At 45.0% G+C, this 14,569-nt stretch overlaps 1 protein-coding gene across 2 annotated transcripts in view; it reads left to right on the top strand.

Annotated features, from left to right (window-relative positions):
- The window catches only part of ELOVL5 (ELOVL fatty acid elongase 5), a 157,636-nt gene that overhangs the window by 24,130 nt on the left and 118,937 nt on the right, over positions 1 to 14,569 (top strand). Inside the window, exon 1 of one of the 2 annotated variants that reach the window (XM_077487804.1) lies at positions 10,135 to 10,289. The exons of the other annotated variant lie outside the window; for it this stretch is intronic. The gene's annotated coding sequence lies outside the window, so the exon portion shown is untranslated. Of the gene's footprint in view, positions 1 to 10,134; positions 10,290 to 14,569 lie in introns of those variants that run through there. 2 annotated transcript variants of the gene reach the window in all.

Raw genomic sequence — 14,569 nt, 5'->3', positions numbered from 1 at the left:
TTACCAATTTCCCCATTAACCTGGATTTAATTTCCAACCAAAGGTTGTCTAAACCAGTTTCAATATATCTATATTTAATAATAAAATTGTTAAACTCATATTAGAAATGAATACTCATATGATAATTTCAATATCACACACTAATATATATGCACAGATAAAAGTCCTTAAAGGGGGACATATTACTTATTTTTACTCAATTTCTCTCTCTTTTTTTTTTTATGCACTGTTTCCACTATCACAGGATATTAAATTTGTGTAAGACACAGTTAATTTGTAACCTTCATTTTACCATGTTTGGAAAACAGATTCAAAAATAATTGTGATCACATTGTTTATCATTAGATTCGTTAACCCGGCACATTTTGTTATAAATGTTTTGTCTAAAAAACTGAAATTGGCATGGTGTTCTTCCAGCTTATCACCGATCTCTCATGTCAGCCACATTCTTTCAGGAGAGCACAAAGGAGGGGGTCACATTTGCGTACATGACACAAGCGATAGAACTAAAGGTTCCAGCATTCACAAACATACTCAAATATATCTCTAAAATTGCTTACATTATTCCCATTTGTACACAACATATGCATATCATTCTCTCACTTTCTTTTAACGCTTTTTATTACTTTCTTGCTTAAATTTCTGCTTTCTTTATTTTGTTCTGATATCCTTTGCATCCAATGTATTGTAAGTCCATACTTCACATACTGTACCTTCTATGATCAGACGGGCAGCTATAGTGCTCATCCCATCTTCCCTCTCTGACAACATATAAAGCATTCTGTTTTAACTCTCATTACTGTTTCTTGACTTTACTAGTTGTAGTGCCTGACTCCAAATTCATCCCACAACTTAACATCAAAAAGTCCCTTTCTGTCTAGTGTTAATGTCACTCTTGATCCATCCTGCTCACATAAATAGCCGTTTCTCTAGCTGTATACTCTGCATGATTCTTTGTCCCCGTGGACTTTGGTGGTAACCCAGTTACCCATTGTGGATCCCTGTCCACTTTAACCATTAATCTAGGGGCTCAGTATAGGCGGAACCGCACCTTCGGTTCATATATAGCGCTCCTCTTGCGCTGGGCATTTTTGAGGGTCTCTTACCCATCATTCCCTTACTTAATTTAATGCCCATAATGACTGGCCAGTCTTCTCTACTTGTGCCTATACCCTCTTGCCTCTAAACTACTTTATCTAGCAGATGTACTACATATACCTGTGAACAGCACTATTCTTCCCTTTCTCTATAACACTCTGATGGACAGTAGACAGTGACAACATAACATATAACCACTAATCAATACAGTTCGATTAAGGGGAGTAAAATAGGTACCCTTTGTCCCGAAAATGCCTTACCGATCAAGGAAGTCTGATAACTCAAATGTAAGCAAAAGGCTTACCTCAGCCGGCTGATTATCAGAAATTCCCGGATCGTCTCAAGCTCCTCGTTTCGGATACTCAGGGTCACCTGATAACCCCTGCTGGGCTGGCTTCGCCACCTGAAATGGATATTTTGATGATAGGCAACTCCTATCCTCATATTGATTAGTGGTTCCAAATTAATAACTACTGCAGTAGGGAACAGACACAAAAGATACGCTCAGCATCTTTCCAAATAACCGTTCTCCTTTATTATGACGCATTTGAAGGCTTTTATACACATGATTACGTAGGTATCACATTAATATTACAATTGTACGTTTATGGTAACAAGGGGCGTTACATAGACAGGCTTATTCTAATCAGAACTCGAAAGAATGCAAAACATGTACTGAAAACATTATTAGTGCCGTGTGCACAGTGAGGGCAGTGTGCAATACATATAAAATAGAATACAATTATATACAGAACCTACAAATTTCCATTACACTTACCTTTATATTACGTATTTATTTGTAATGTGAAAATTGTTAAAGGCCAACTCCAGGGTAAAAAAAAAATCCCATGCAGTGGCTAGACGAGTCAACTGCTCATTCTGACTAGGGGTGAAATCATATACTTCCTATAGTCCTTCAAAAAATGGCAGTTGTCCATGATCCAGAGGTGGACTGTTCCTGATCTATGGAGCCTTCTTGGGGCATGATGACGTCAGGAACAGTCCACTATTCAAGACTGTTATAATAAAAAATAAAAAACCAAGTGTTGATCAAATACCACCAAAAGAAAGTTCTATTTGTGTTAAAAAAAAATTATTCAATTTCTATACAGTGTTGTATGACTGATGCTGCTCATGAAGGGGGCAAAACCTTTCGGAGGTCAAGTGGTTAACACAGGCAGGTGCTCTTAATTCTTGTATGAAAACATCTACCTGTGCCTTGTGTCTCTACATTGTTGTCTAGTCTTGCCGCTACAACTGTCCTGCTGCTGACCATCATCACTCTACTACTACGTCTTTTAGAAAAACACATACCTATGCTCTGTGTCTTTAGTAGATTTTGGTCTAGTCTTACTCAGCAAAAGACTCCTGCCACCGGCTATTTACTCTACTTTATCATTTGCAATCTCTCGTAGGAAAAAAACTCCCTGTGCTCTGTGTCTCAGACCTGGGCAGGTTTGCCCATCAGAATGTAAGAACAGCAGAAGACAGCAGGCTGGAGCAAAAATGGTGAAAAGTGAAAAGTACATAAAAACTTGCTGCTGGTGTTAATACAAGCTGTTAATACAAGACGCACTAGCTCTCCAACAATATTATAAAGTAACAAAGCATAGTTTGAATTTAGGCTTGGCAAGCAGATTTTGCTGTGACTAAGGACATGCAAATTGTGATAAGTTACATGAATGTACTTGAGCAAATATATATTTAAAAAAAATTACAGATAGTTCTGGTTCATAGTTGCAGACAAACAAAAAGTTTACATGAAACACAATGTAATCCTAAGGAATGGATACAGATACAATATCCTCAAAATTTAAACTGAATTTTAATTTTTTTGTACCATGATCCAGCTTGAAAGTATTGAAAACTCATACCTGACTGATCCCCTTGGAAGCTGCAAATTACTGTAGTAATCACTGCTGCCTTTTTTGGGTCCAATGCGTCTGCCCTTTTTTTTTTTCATTGAAGCGGTTTTCTGATTGGACGAGGTGGAGAAGCGGAAAGGTAATGTCACGATCTCCAGCTCGTCCAATCAGAGAATTTATTACATTCTTGTTTTTGGGTTTAATACTGCTTTAACGACTTCAGCCCCAGAAGGATTTACCCCCTTCCTGACCAGAGCATTTTTTGCGATTCAGCACTGTGTCGATTTAGTTGACAGTTGCACGGTCGTACGATTTTGTACCCACACAAAATTGACGCCCTTTTTTTTCCCACAAATAGAGCTGTCTTTTGGTGGTATTTGATCCCACCTCTTTATTTTTTGCGCTATAAATAAAGCAAACAAAACAAGAGTGACAACGTTCAAAGAAAAGCAATCTTTTTTAATTTTTGCTATTATAAATATCCCCAAAAAATAGAAAAAAAAAAATAATAATTTTTTCCTCAGTTTAGGCTGATATGTATTCTTCTACATATTTTTGGTAAAAAAAATAAAAAAAATCACAATAAGCGTACATTAATTGGTTTGCGCAAGTTATAGTGTCTACAAAATAGGGGATAGATTTATGGCATTTTCATTATTCGTTTTTTTTTTTTTACTAGTAATGGCGGCGATCTCTGACATTATGAAGGACACATCAGACACTATTTTGAGACCACTGTCATTTATACAGCGATCAGTGTTATAAATAGTCACTGATTACTGTATAAATGACACTGGCAGGGTAGGGGTTTAACACAAGGTGATCAATGGGGTTAATTGTGTCCTAGGGAGTGATTTTAATGATGGGAGGGATGGGCTACCACTCACATGTCAGCAATCACTGATCTCAATGACAGGGACTTACAAGATGGCAAATTTACAAGGCTGAAAATTTAAAGGGACCTACGGGTATGCCCATTTGCTTGTACGAGCCATTCTGCCGACGAATATGTGTGTGCAGTGGTCGACAAGTGGTTAAAGTGTTATTAAACCCACAACAGCAAAATCAGTCTGTATATGCAGTAAAGCATGCTTGTTATACTCACTGTGGAACTTAAGGAGTTAATCCTCTGCATTTTATAAATAGGCTGTTTGATCTTGTATCCACAGATCCTCCTCTTCTTCCACTGATTCCAGAACATTTTCGGATAGTACAGAGCCTTTGGAGTCAGGCTGCACATGCTCAGTTTGGTGTCTTTTGCTAGAGAGTTTTTTTTTTGGGAGAGTGCATGTGATCAGCACAGGGCCAATCAGCACTGTCCAGACAGATGGTCAGGGGCCCTGGATCTTGATAGGACAGCTCAGTGCAGTATGAAAACTCCTCCTACAAGCTTTACCAGGAACTGATAGAAGTCACAAGACTGCTATATACTGCTGATGAGAAAAGTATATAGCAGTTTATATTTATTCAAATAATTGCATTTTCATGTTCTGTGTACTGTGGAAGACGAGGTATACTGAATGCAGGGTCCTTGGTTTAGTAACACTTTAAGGATTTTTAAGCTGCAATATATTAAATGTTTACTTTTGGATTTAGATACACTTTAAACAACCAAAAAGAGCGTAAATGTATTGAATCACAAAACACCCAACACTTTTCAGGCGCAAAACATGCTCCCGTTTCATCAGGGCTACAAGAAAAATACAAATATATAAAATTGTAAATCTATTTTTTTTGTGTCAAATATCCACTAATACATAGTCCATAATCTGTAGTATACTTTGTTTTACACTCATATGCAAGAATTTTAGAAGTGTAGTTTTAGCGTTTTACATGTGTATTTACCGTAAGCAATTTTGTTCCAGCCTAACTGCCTATGAACATTACTGAAAAGTGTGCAAAAACACTCAACTGGCACGATAATGACACACTCTATCGAAGCAAAAATGTCCAATTCTGCCTTTAAAACAGCTCATGTGGGTTTTAGGCTTGATTCACACCTATGCATGTTTAGTGCTTTTTGCATTTTTCAGATTTGCTCTACAGAACGTGTTCCATAGGGAACCATGTTAAATGGACTGTAGTGCAATTCTGCAAAATGCAAAAAAGCACTAAAAATCAGGAGTCAAGTTATATGAGCACTCATATGTGAACAATCCCTATGTAAAAAAACAGGATTTTGGATGTTATCCTCTTCACGCTGACAGAACGCAAATATGCCATCTATCGGTGGGTGGGCCTTGATGCCAAGCGTCTGCATATTTGCATACCAAAATGTAAACAAACCTGTGCCAAGAGCATGCACCTTGTGTACTGCAGGCACAGTTACCAGCTCCTAAGGGAAAGCTCCTGATCGCTACTTACATTCTGATCATGTGACAGCCAATCATGGCAGTCACATGATCATAAACTTCCCGGGATCAGAAACCCCTTAATGGGTCAGGAGGTGCTGGTGTTAAGGGATTAAGGCTGGCTCTTGGATGTTAAGGCTCAGTGCTTCTCCAAAGTCACACGATTTCCAATGCATCTTTTGGTGCAACTTTGATCCAACTTTACATTATTTAGGCTAAAGCTGCACCAAAAGTCGCACCAAAGTAGTGCAGGCACCTTTTAAAAGTCATAATGATCTGAATGGGTGCCATTGCAAACAATGGGCTGTGACTTGTCATGACCAAAGTCGCATGACAAGTCGTACAAGAGTGAATGGTGCTACGAGCTACAAAATGCTCAGGTGTGAATGGGGCCTAAGGGGTCCAGGTGTGCTCACTGAGAATAGTAAATAGAGGTGTAGTCAGTTGGAGGTGTTTGCTATTGTATAAAGATGTATCCACTTAAATCTGACCTCTGTTATGTATTTATATCATTATATACTGCAATCACATTCACTTCAGTTTTAACAGCTTCCTCATTCACTGTAGGTCTGCAAATAGATAGCAACTAATAATACCTACGTGGGTGTGCAGTTCTCATTTTCATTTTCCGGCTCACTAATTGGACAAGTACCTGTTGTATTGTTTTTTTTAAGTTAAACCTCAATTGTGCGTTCAAGCAAAATAGATTACCTATTGTTTATGATACCCAACATTAGCGTTGGCATATTCTCTACCAATAGCGTGTTTTGTTTTTACTGTTTACAAAGCGACAAGGACATTTCTTCTTCCTCATTCCTCTGTGTTTGAGCCAAACCTTTAAATCCTTGTTTCCCATCAAATAGTATTTACTAACTGAGTTTCAAGAGAACCAATCACAGTTGACTTTATTTAAGCATAACATACATATCCAGTCTTATTATTATTTCACATGCCAGATAAAGTCTCACCTCATATCATGGTTATGATCATCTTTTAAAAAGGAATCCGTACTATGACCGCATATGGATGAATAAGGAGAAAAGGCTGCAGCAGTTCACTTGTACTATAATCACCATGGAGCTGGCAGGATTCAACCTGGGACTCAAGATATTAGCTAGGTTATCTTCCCATATCTCGTGGCTACCAGGGCCGATGCTAGACTATTTTGTGCCCTATGCAAGACCAGCTACTTGGGCTGCCGGTTATATCTTTACTATCACTCATTACTGACTCTTGGGTTGTTCCTCGACAATGCTTCAGCTTGAACCCAACCTGCAACTACTTGTTATTGACCTTTGGCTTGTTTACTGACTACGCTTCTGTTTGACCTGCTATATTGCTACTGGACCCCAGCTTGCTCACCTGAGGACTGTGACCTGGTACTAGCACGCAGCAAAACCCATCTCCACCTTCAGGAGCTCTGGTGAAAGCTGGTTAGTAATTAGACTCTGCACCTCAGGTGAGCCTGTGCCATCGACCAGGGTGACCTGCTTGCATACATATACTGCTGGTCAATGGGAGTCCCTCTACTGCTATAGCTACTGGTCTCTGAGCCCGGCTCCTAACTGTGAGACACTGTGATATAAAGGGGACTGAACTGTAATGCTTACAGTGCCCCTTTACATTACACAGGCATGGCCACATAGAAGGAGATGAGGGGCAACCTCGGTCTGTATTAGCCCTGCCCAGACAGCAGTCATCGCTTACCCCTCACTGTGCGGCCCGATCATTAACCGGCCCCGGAATCGTACCATTCTGCGACCAGGGGGTTGGGGACCCCTGAATTAGCCAGCTTTTGTTAGGGCATGATGCGGCCCCCAGGACACATACACGGTACGTCCTATGGCCAGTTCGGGACTGTAACCCCTGCATTAATGTCATGTTTGGGAGGCCTAAAGCGAGAGACAGAGGTTCCAGTGCAGCTATTAGGTGGTGAGCAGCTTTCATATCAACAGGCCAAAGCGGTGTTTGGGGTGCAGCATCAAGAGGCAGGACATGTGTGCCTTTCAGTGTTCATGCAAGAGAAAGCACACCAATTAATTTCATCTGTGGTTGAAGAAGAGAGCAGCGGAGGCATAGAGGGAGGGTATAACAGACAGAGAGAACCAATTGGCACTAATGTTTCTGTAGCTGCAGCTTACTTCTAATTTGGCTTTAAGATGAGGAGTAGGGGAAGAGGGTGAGCTTTTCAACCTTACCTGGGTAGCAGGTATAATAGAGGAGAAATGTGAAGGAGAGGCACAACATCAGCGGGGCAGGATGTCAATCAGCAGCAGCTCACAGATGGGTGGAGGAAGCAGCCACCTTAATCCACTGGATGGCAGATTTCCACATGCGCAGACCGCAATTATCCTTAAGGGCCGGTTCACACAGCGGGCGATGCGAGGCGACACGACTCGCCTCGCCTCGCTCCCGCAAGTCGCCCCCGTTCTGTACAATGAAACCGTTCTGAGAGGAGCGACTCGAGTCGCTCCGACTCAGAAAAAAGGTTCCTGTACTACTTCTGGGCGACTTCGGGGGCGACTTGCATTGACTTCTATACAGAAGTCCTCTGCAAGTCGCCGCTGAGGTCGCCGCAGGTCGCGGCGAGGCAAGTCGGAGACGCCTCGCCGCGCCTGCAGTGTGAACCGGCCCTTAAGCTGTGTTGGCCTTTTTCGTTTCAATTCTTTTATTAGTTTTAGGAAACATATAAACCAAAACAGGGGCAATAACATCAGAAACAGCATATGTACATTTTCAGGGATGAAACCAGCAAGTTTAAAGGCAAGTGTGGCACTCTCTAGTGTGCTAGTGTGTATAGTTGTAGTGTAGAAAATTTGGCCTGGCTGAAAGCCAGACACATGGGTTAAATCTGGGTCAAGGCTGAGTGACACAGGGAGGCTAAATGACTCAGCAAGCAGCAACTCTGGTGACTCCCCCTTCTTTCTGGAACCTTGGAGTGGCTTCCAGAAGTAGAGGATGGAGTCTAGGAGTTGCATGGAGTATTGATGAGGGCCTCAGCCAATCCCCAGAAAAATAGGCTGGCAGGGGGCAAGCCATCATATAAATACTCATAGGTCATGCCAGCAGGGGCAGTCGGGTGGAAGATGGAGAAGGAGTACTGAGGAGGCGGTTTTTAGGTTGGAGGTAGGATAGGCTTTCCTGAAGAAATGACATACCTCCCAACTATCCTGAATTTTGCAGGACTTTCCTGGGATTTCAAGTAAATCCCGTTGCCTCGCAGGTCAGGGCTGGAGTCCCGGGGCCAGTGTCCAAACAAAATGCTTAAAACTTCTTCAAAACTTTTGGCACGGCTGTACATAGAAAAGTATATCAAATGTATTTGTTTTAAACAATTTTTTTTACATTTCTTCAGTCACTTCCCGGTTTCTGGCCTAGGCAGTGGCGGCTGGTGCTAAATATTTTGGGGGGGGCAAACTAACACCTCCCCCTTCCCCCGCAGGGGGAGACAGAAGGTGGCGTCACCGCAAGCACAGCGGGTGAAGGGCGGCGGACGGGAAGGTGGTGATTCTCACCAGCACCCCCTCCCCCCTGGCGTCAGACGGATGAGAAGGCAGCGGTGATCCACTGCCACCCCTCCCATGGGAGGCAGGCTTTGCCTTAGGAGGCAGGGGGAAGGAAGAGTTGGGCTGTTGCTTCTCTTCCCTGCTGAACAGGAAATGTGTCCGGAGACCGGATCACAGTATCGTCTGCTTTCACCTGATCCATCATGTGTGCCATGGAGCCTTAGGATTCCCTGGCCAATCAGGTCTCAGGACCCGCTTTCTAATAGGCCAGGAGGAGAATCAGGAAGACCATAGTGAATATTAGTTTGCTATTGTCACACAAGTGGATGTGCTCGGGGTGCAGTGCTCTACGCCCAAGCCCACCCTTTTATGAAGCTAATTAGAGCCTCTGGCTCTAATCACGTGCTTAAAAAAAAAAAAAAAAAAAACATTGGAATCCATGCGTCCGGCACCCTGTATGGGGATTAGGGACCAGGTGCATGGATTAGGGGGGCAGCATCCCTTACGGATGGGTTCCACTGGGCCTAGGCAAATGATGTCATACATCCCAGGAGTCTTAAGCAGGGGGGTTTCTCAGGTAGACACACCCTCCTGCCTGAGCTAAAGGCAGGTAGATTCCAGGAAGTAAATGCTGCATGAATCATCTGCCATTACTGGAGATTAGGGATGAGTTCAGGCGTATTCGCATGCTCCATGTGCAGAGCCCGCCAGGAAGTCGGCACAGCACTGCGCTAATCACAGGCAGTGAAACATTGCCCGATCTCTGCAGCCGTGCATCGGGGCAATGTCTCACTGCCTGTGATTAGCGCAGCGCCAACTTCCTGACGGGCTCTACACATGGACCATGCGAACACGCCTGAGCTCATCCTTATCCGAGATGGTCAGGAATGCTAGGGGGGAGGGGTACTTTGAATATTAGGAATGAATGGAATGGAGGTGTTGGTTTGTGGTACTCAGGTGCAGTGTAGTGGATTTGGAGGCTCATTATGTAGTGTGACTTTCTGAGCCCTTTTCATGGAAGGAAGAGGGTAAACAGAGCAGCTGATTGGTGGAGGATAAGTCTGACCAATCACTGTGTGCCGTGGATATGGTGAGCGGCATTCCCCTCTCCATGGTAACCAGCAGTGCACTGTGTGGGGTCCGTGCTGTGACCTGTACGAGTAGGTGTATTAGAGGTGAGTTTGGTGACTTCCCAAGGTCGGAGTGATGATGATGATGATGGTGGTGGCGGCGGTGCCCCTCCCTCTTCTCGTGGTCCCCCACCATCCTGCATCCTCCTCCTCATCAGGCGAGCCTCCTCACGCGTCTCCTGTCCCCGGCTGTGTGTGGCTGGGAGAGGCCGGGCTCCACCCAGGGGCGGGGCTGGCGGGGAACACTCTGCCACCAACCAGGCTGGGCCGGGGAGGAGAAGAGAACGGAGCGGAGCTCACACATCGGACAGGGGAGCCGACATCGGGCCATACATAACGGTACCCGTACTACTCTATGGGGGCTACTGGGTGCGGGGGAAGTTGGGGAAAGTGAGGGGGAGGGTGGCACAGTCACGTGGTGGAGGATGGAGACTATATATGGCCGGGTGTGTGAGAGAGAGAGCTTGAGCCTTTTAGGGGTCCTCCCTCCACCCATTTCCTGGGGCACAGCCCTTCTTCCTCTTCAGGGGACACTGACTTCTGGAACATTCTACATGTGTCTGTACACCCCCAGTATGAGCGTACTATCACTGCCATCGGTCTATACTCATCCCCAAACACCTCCATCCAATGGATGCTCACAGTCACATCTGCCACAGTTTCTTCTGCTCTCCCCTGATCCATCATGTGTCATTACTGAGCACATGTGTAGCACCATGGCAACTGCAGACCCAAACCATCAGCGCTTCCTTGGCTGTACAGGGCAGGAGGGGTCGGTCACTGGGGTATTTGGGGTTTGTGCTGCCCCAAGCAAAACTAAAATCCGAAATGTGCCCCACCCCTTCCTGTTTAAGATCCACACCTTCGTCTGTGAACTGTGCGGGGTCTATGGTGACACCCTCAGATCTCAGGAGATGGTGCTTGGACTTGTAGTTATTCACTAGCTGGGAGGGAGGGGGTTTGTCATGTCCTCAGCTCTGGGGGTTCATGCTGGGACTTGCAGTCCTTCACTTTTGGGAGGGTCCCAGCATGAACCCTTGAGATCTAAGGATGTCACCCCCCCCCCCAAATTGAAGGACTATAAGTCCCAGCATGAACCTCTGAGATCTAAGGCTGAAACCCCCCTAAATTGAAGGACTATGAGTCCCAGCATGAACCTCTGAGATCTAAGGCTGAAACCCCCTAGATTGAAGGACTATAAGTCCCAGCATGAACCTCTGAGATCTAAGGCTGAAACCCCCCTAAATTGAAGGACTATACATCCCAGCAGAACCTCTGAGATCTAAGGCTGAAACCCCCCTAAATTGAAGGACTATACATCCCAGCAGAACCCCTGAGATCTAAGGCTGAAACCCCCCTAAATTGAAGGACTATACGTCCCAGCATGAACCTCTGAGATCTAAGGCTGAAACCCCCCTAAATTGAAGGACTATACGTCCCAGCATGAACCTATGAGATCTAAGGCTGAAACCCCCATAAATTGAAGGACTATAAGTCCCAGCATGAACCTCTGAGATCTAAGGCTGAAACCCCCCTAAATTGAAGGACTATAAGGCCCAGCATGAACCTCTGAGATCTAAGGCTGAAACCCCCTAGATTGAAGGACTATAAGTCCCAGCATGAACCTCTGAGATCTAAGGATGTCACCCCCCCCCCCAAATTGAAGGACTATAAGTCCCAGCATGAACCTCTGAGATCTAAGGCTGAAACCCCCCTAAATTGAAGGACTATGAGTCCCAGCATGAACCTCTGAGATCTAAGGCTGAAACCCCCTAGATTGAAGGACTATAAGTCCCAGCATGAACCTCTGAGATCTAAGGCTGAAACCCCCCTAAATTGAAGGACTATACATCCCAGCAGAACCTCTGAGATCTAAGGCTGAAACCCCCCTAAATTGAAGGACTATACATCCCAGCAGAACCCCTGAGATCTAAGGCTGAAACCCCCCTAAATTGAAGGACTATACGTCCCAGCATGAACCTCTGAGATCTAAGGCTGAAACCCCCCTAAATTGAAGGACTATACGTCCCAGCATGAACCTATGAGATCTAAGGCTGAAACCCCCATAAATTGAAGGACTATACGTCCCAGCATGAACCTCTGAGATCTAAGGCTGAAACCCCCCTAAATTGAAGGACTATACGTCCCAGCATGAACCTATGAGATCTAAGGCTGAAACCCCCATAAATTGAAGGACTATAAGTCCCAGCATGAACCCCCGAGATCTAAGGCTGCGACCCCCCTAAATTGAAGGACTATAAGGCCCAGCATGAACCTCTGAGATCTAAGGCTGAAACCCCCCTAAATTGAAGGACTATGAGTCCCAGCATGAACCTCTGAGATCTAAGGCTGAAACCCCCTAGATTGAAGGACTATAAGTCCCAGCATGAACCTCTGAGATCTAAGGCTGAAACCCCCCTAAATTGAAGGACTATACATCCCAGCAGAACCTCTGAGATCTAAGGCTGAAACCCCCCTAAATTGAAGGACTATACATCCCAGCAGAACCTCTGAGATCTAAGGCTGAAACCCCCCTAAATTGAAGGACTATACGTCCCAGCATGAACCTCTGAGATCTAAGGCTGAAACCCCCCTAAATTGAAGGACTATACGTCCCAGCATGAACCTATGAGATCTAAGGCTGAAACCCCCATAAATTGAAGGACTATAAGTCCCAGCATGAACCTCTGAGATCTAAGGCTGAAACCCCTCTAAATTGAAGGACTATAAGTCCCAGCATGAACCCCCGAGATCTAAGGCTGCGACCCCCCTAAATTGAAGGACTATAAGGCCCAGCATGGATCCCTGAGATCTAAGGATGTCACCCCCCCCAAATTGAAGGACTATAAGTCCCAGCATGAACCCCTGAGATCTAAGGATGTGACCCCCTAAATTGAAGAACTATAAGTCCCAGCATGAATCCTTGAGATTTAAGGATGTGACCCCCCTAAATTGAAGGACTATAAGTCCCAGCATGAACCCCTGAGATCTAAGGATGTGACCCCCCTAAATTGAAGGACTATAAGTCCCAGCATGAACCCTTGAGATCTAAGGATGTGACCCCTTAAATTGAAGGACTATAAGTCCCAGCATGAATCCTTGAGATCTAAGGATGTGACCCCCCCCTAAATTGAAGGACTATAAGTCCCAGCATGAACCCTTGAGATCTAAGGATGTGACCCCCCTAAATTGAAGGACTATAAGTCCCAGCATGAACCCTTGAGATCTAAGGATGTCACCTCCTCCCCCTAAATTGAAGGACTAAGTCCCAGCATGAACCCTTGAGATCTAAGGATGTCACCCCTCCCTAAATTGAAGGACTATAAGTCCCAGCATTAACCCTTGAGATCTAAGGATGTCACCCCCCCCCCCTAAATTGAAGGACTATAAGCCCCAGCATGAACCCCTGACATCTAGGGAGGTCACCCCCCTAAATTGAAGGACTATAAGTCCCAGCATGAACCCTTGAGATCTAAGGATGTCATCCCCCTAAATTGAAGGACTATAAGTCCCAGCATGAACCCTTGAGATCTAAGGATGTCACCCCCCTAAATTGAAGGATTATAAGTCCCAGCATGAACCCTTGAGATCTAAGGATGTTACCCCCCCCAAATTGAAGGACTATTAAGTCTCAGCATGTACCCCTGAGATCTAAGTATGTCACCCCCCTAAATTGAAGGCGTATAAATCCCAGCATGAACCCCTGAGATCTAGGAATGTCACCCCCCCCCAATTGAAGGACTATAAGTCCCAACATGAACCCCTGAGATCTAAGGATATCACCCTCCCCAAATCGAAGGACTACAAGCCCCAGCATGAACCCTGGGACCTGTAGTCCTTCACTAGTTGGGGGGGGTGTCACATTCTCAGCTCTGGGGGGCTCATGCTAGGACTTGCAGTCCTTCACTTTTGGGAGGGTCCCATCATTAACCCCTGAGTTTTAAGAATGTAAAGATGTGACCCCCCCCCCCTAAAAGAGGGACAGCAAGTCCCAGCATTAACGCTTAGATCTAGGGATGTGACTGCCTTCAAAATTGAAGGATTACGAGTTCCAGCATGAACCCCTGTGATCTAAGGATGTGACCTCTTATGCCCCGTACACACGAGAGGACTTATGTCCGACAGACTTCCAAAGGAGTTCCGCCGGAGTTCTGACAGACTTTTCGGCCGAACGGACTTGGCCACACACGATCACACTAAACTCCGACGGATTCGAACGTGATGACGTACGACCTGACTCGAATAAGGAAGTTCATAGCCAGTAGCCAATAGCTGCCCTAGCGTCGGTTTTAGTCCGTCGGAGTAGCATACACACGAGCGGAGTTTTCGAAGGGGACCGGGTCCGGCGGAGTTCCTTCGGGAAAATTTGAAGCATGCTTCATTTCTAAAGTCCGTCAGACTTTGGCGAATCAAAAGTCCGTTGCAGCCCACACACGATCGGATAGTCTGACGGACTCGGTCCTTCGGACTTTGGATGTTGAAAAGTCCGCTCGTGTGTACGGGGCATAAGATCTCACAGATGCATGCTGGGACCTGTAATCCTTCACTGGTTGAATGTTACATCCTCAGCTCTGAGGGTTTTATGCTGAGACCTGTAGTGCTTCACTAGTTGGGGGGGA

Source organism: Lithobates pipiens, unplaced genomic scaffold (assembly GCF_037356315.1).
Source record: "Lithobates pipiens isolate NorthernLeopardFrog02 unplaced genomic scaffold, aLitPip1_a1.2 Scaffold_18, whole genome shotgun sequence".
NCBI classification, from domain to species: Eukaryota; Metazoa; Chordata; class Amphibia; order Anura; family Ranidae; genus Lithobates; species Lithobates pipiens.
This window is presented reverse-complemented; position numbering and strand designations above follow the sequence as displayed.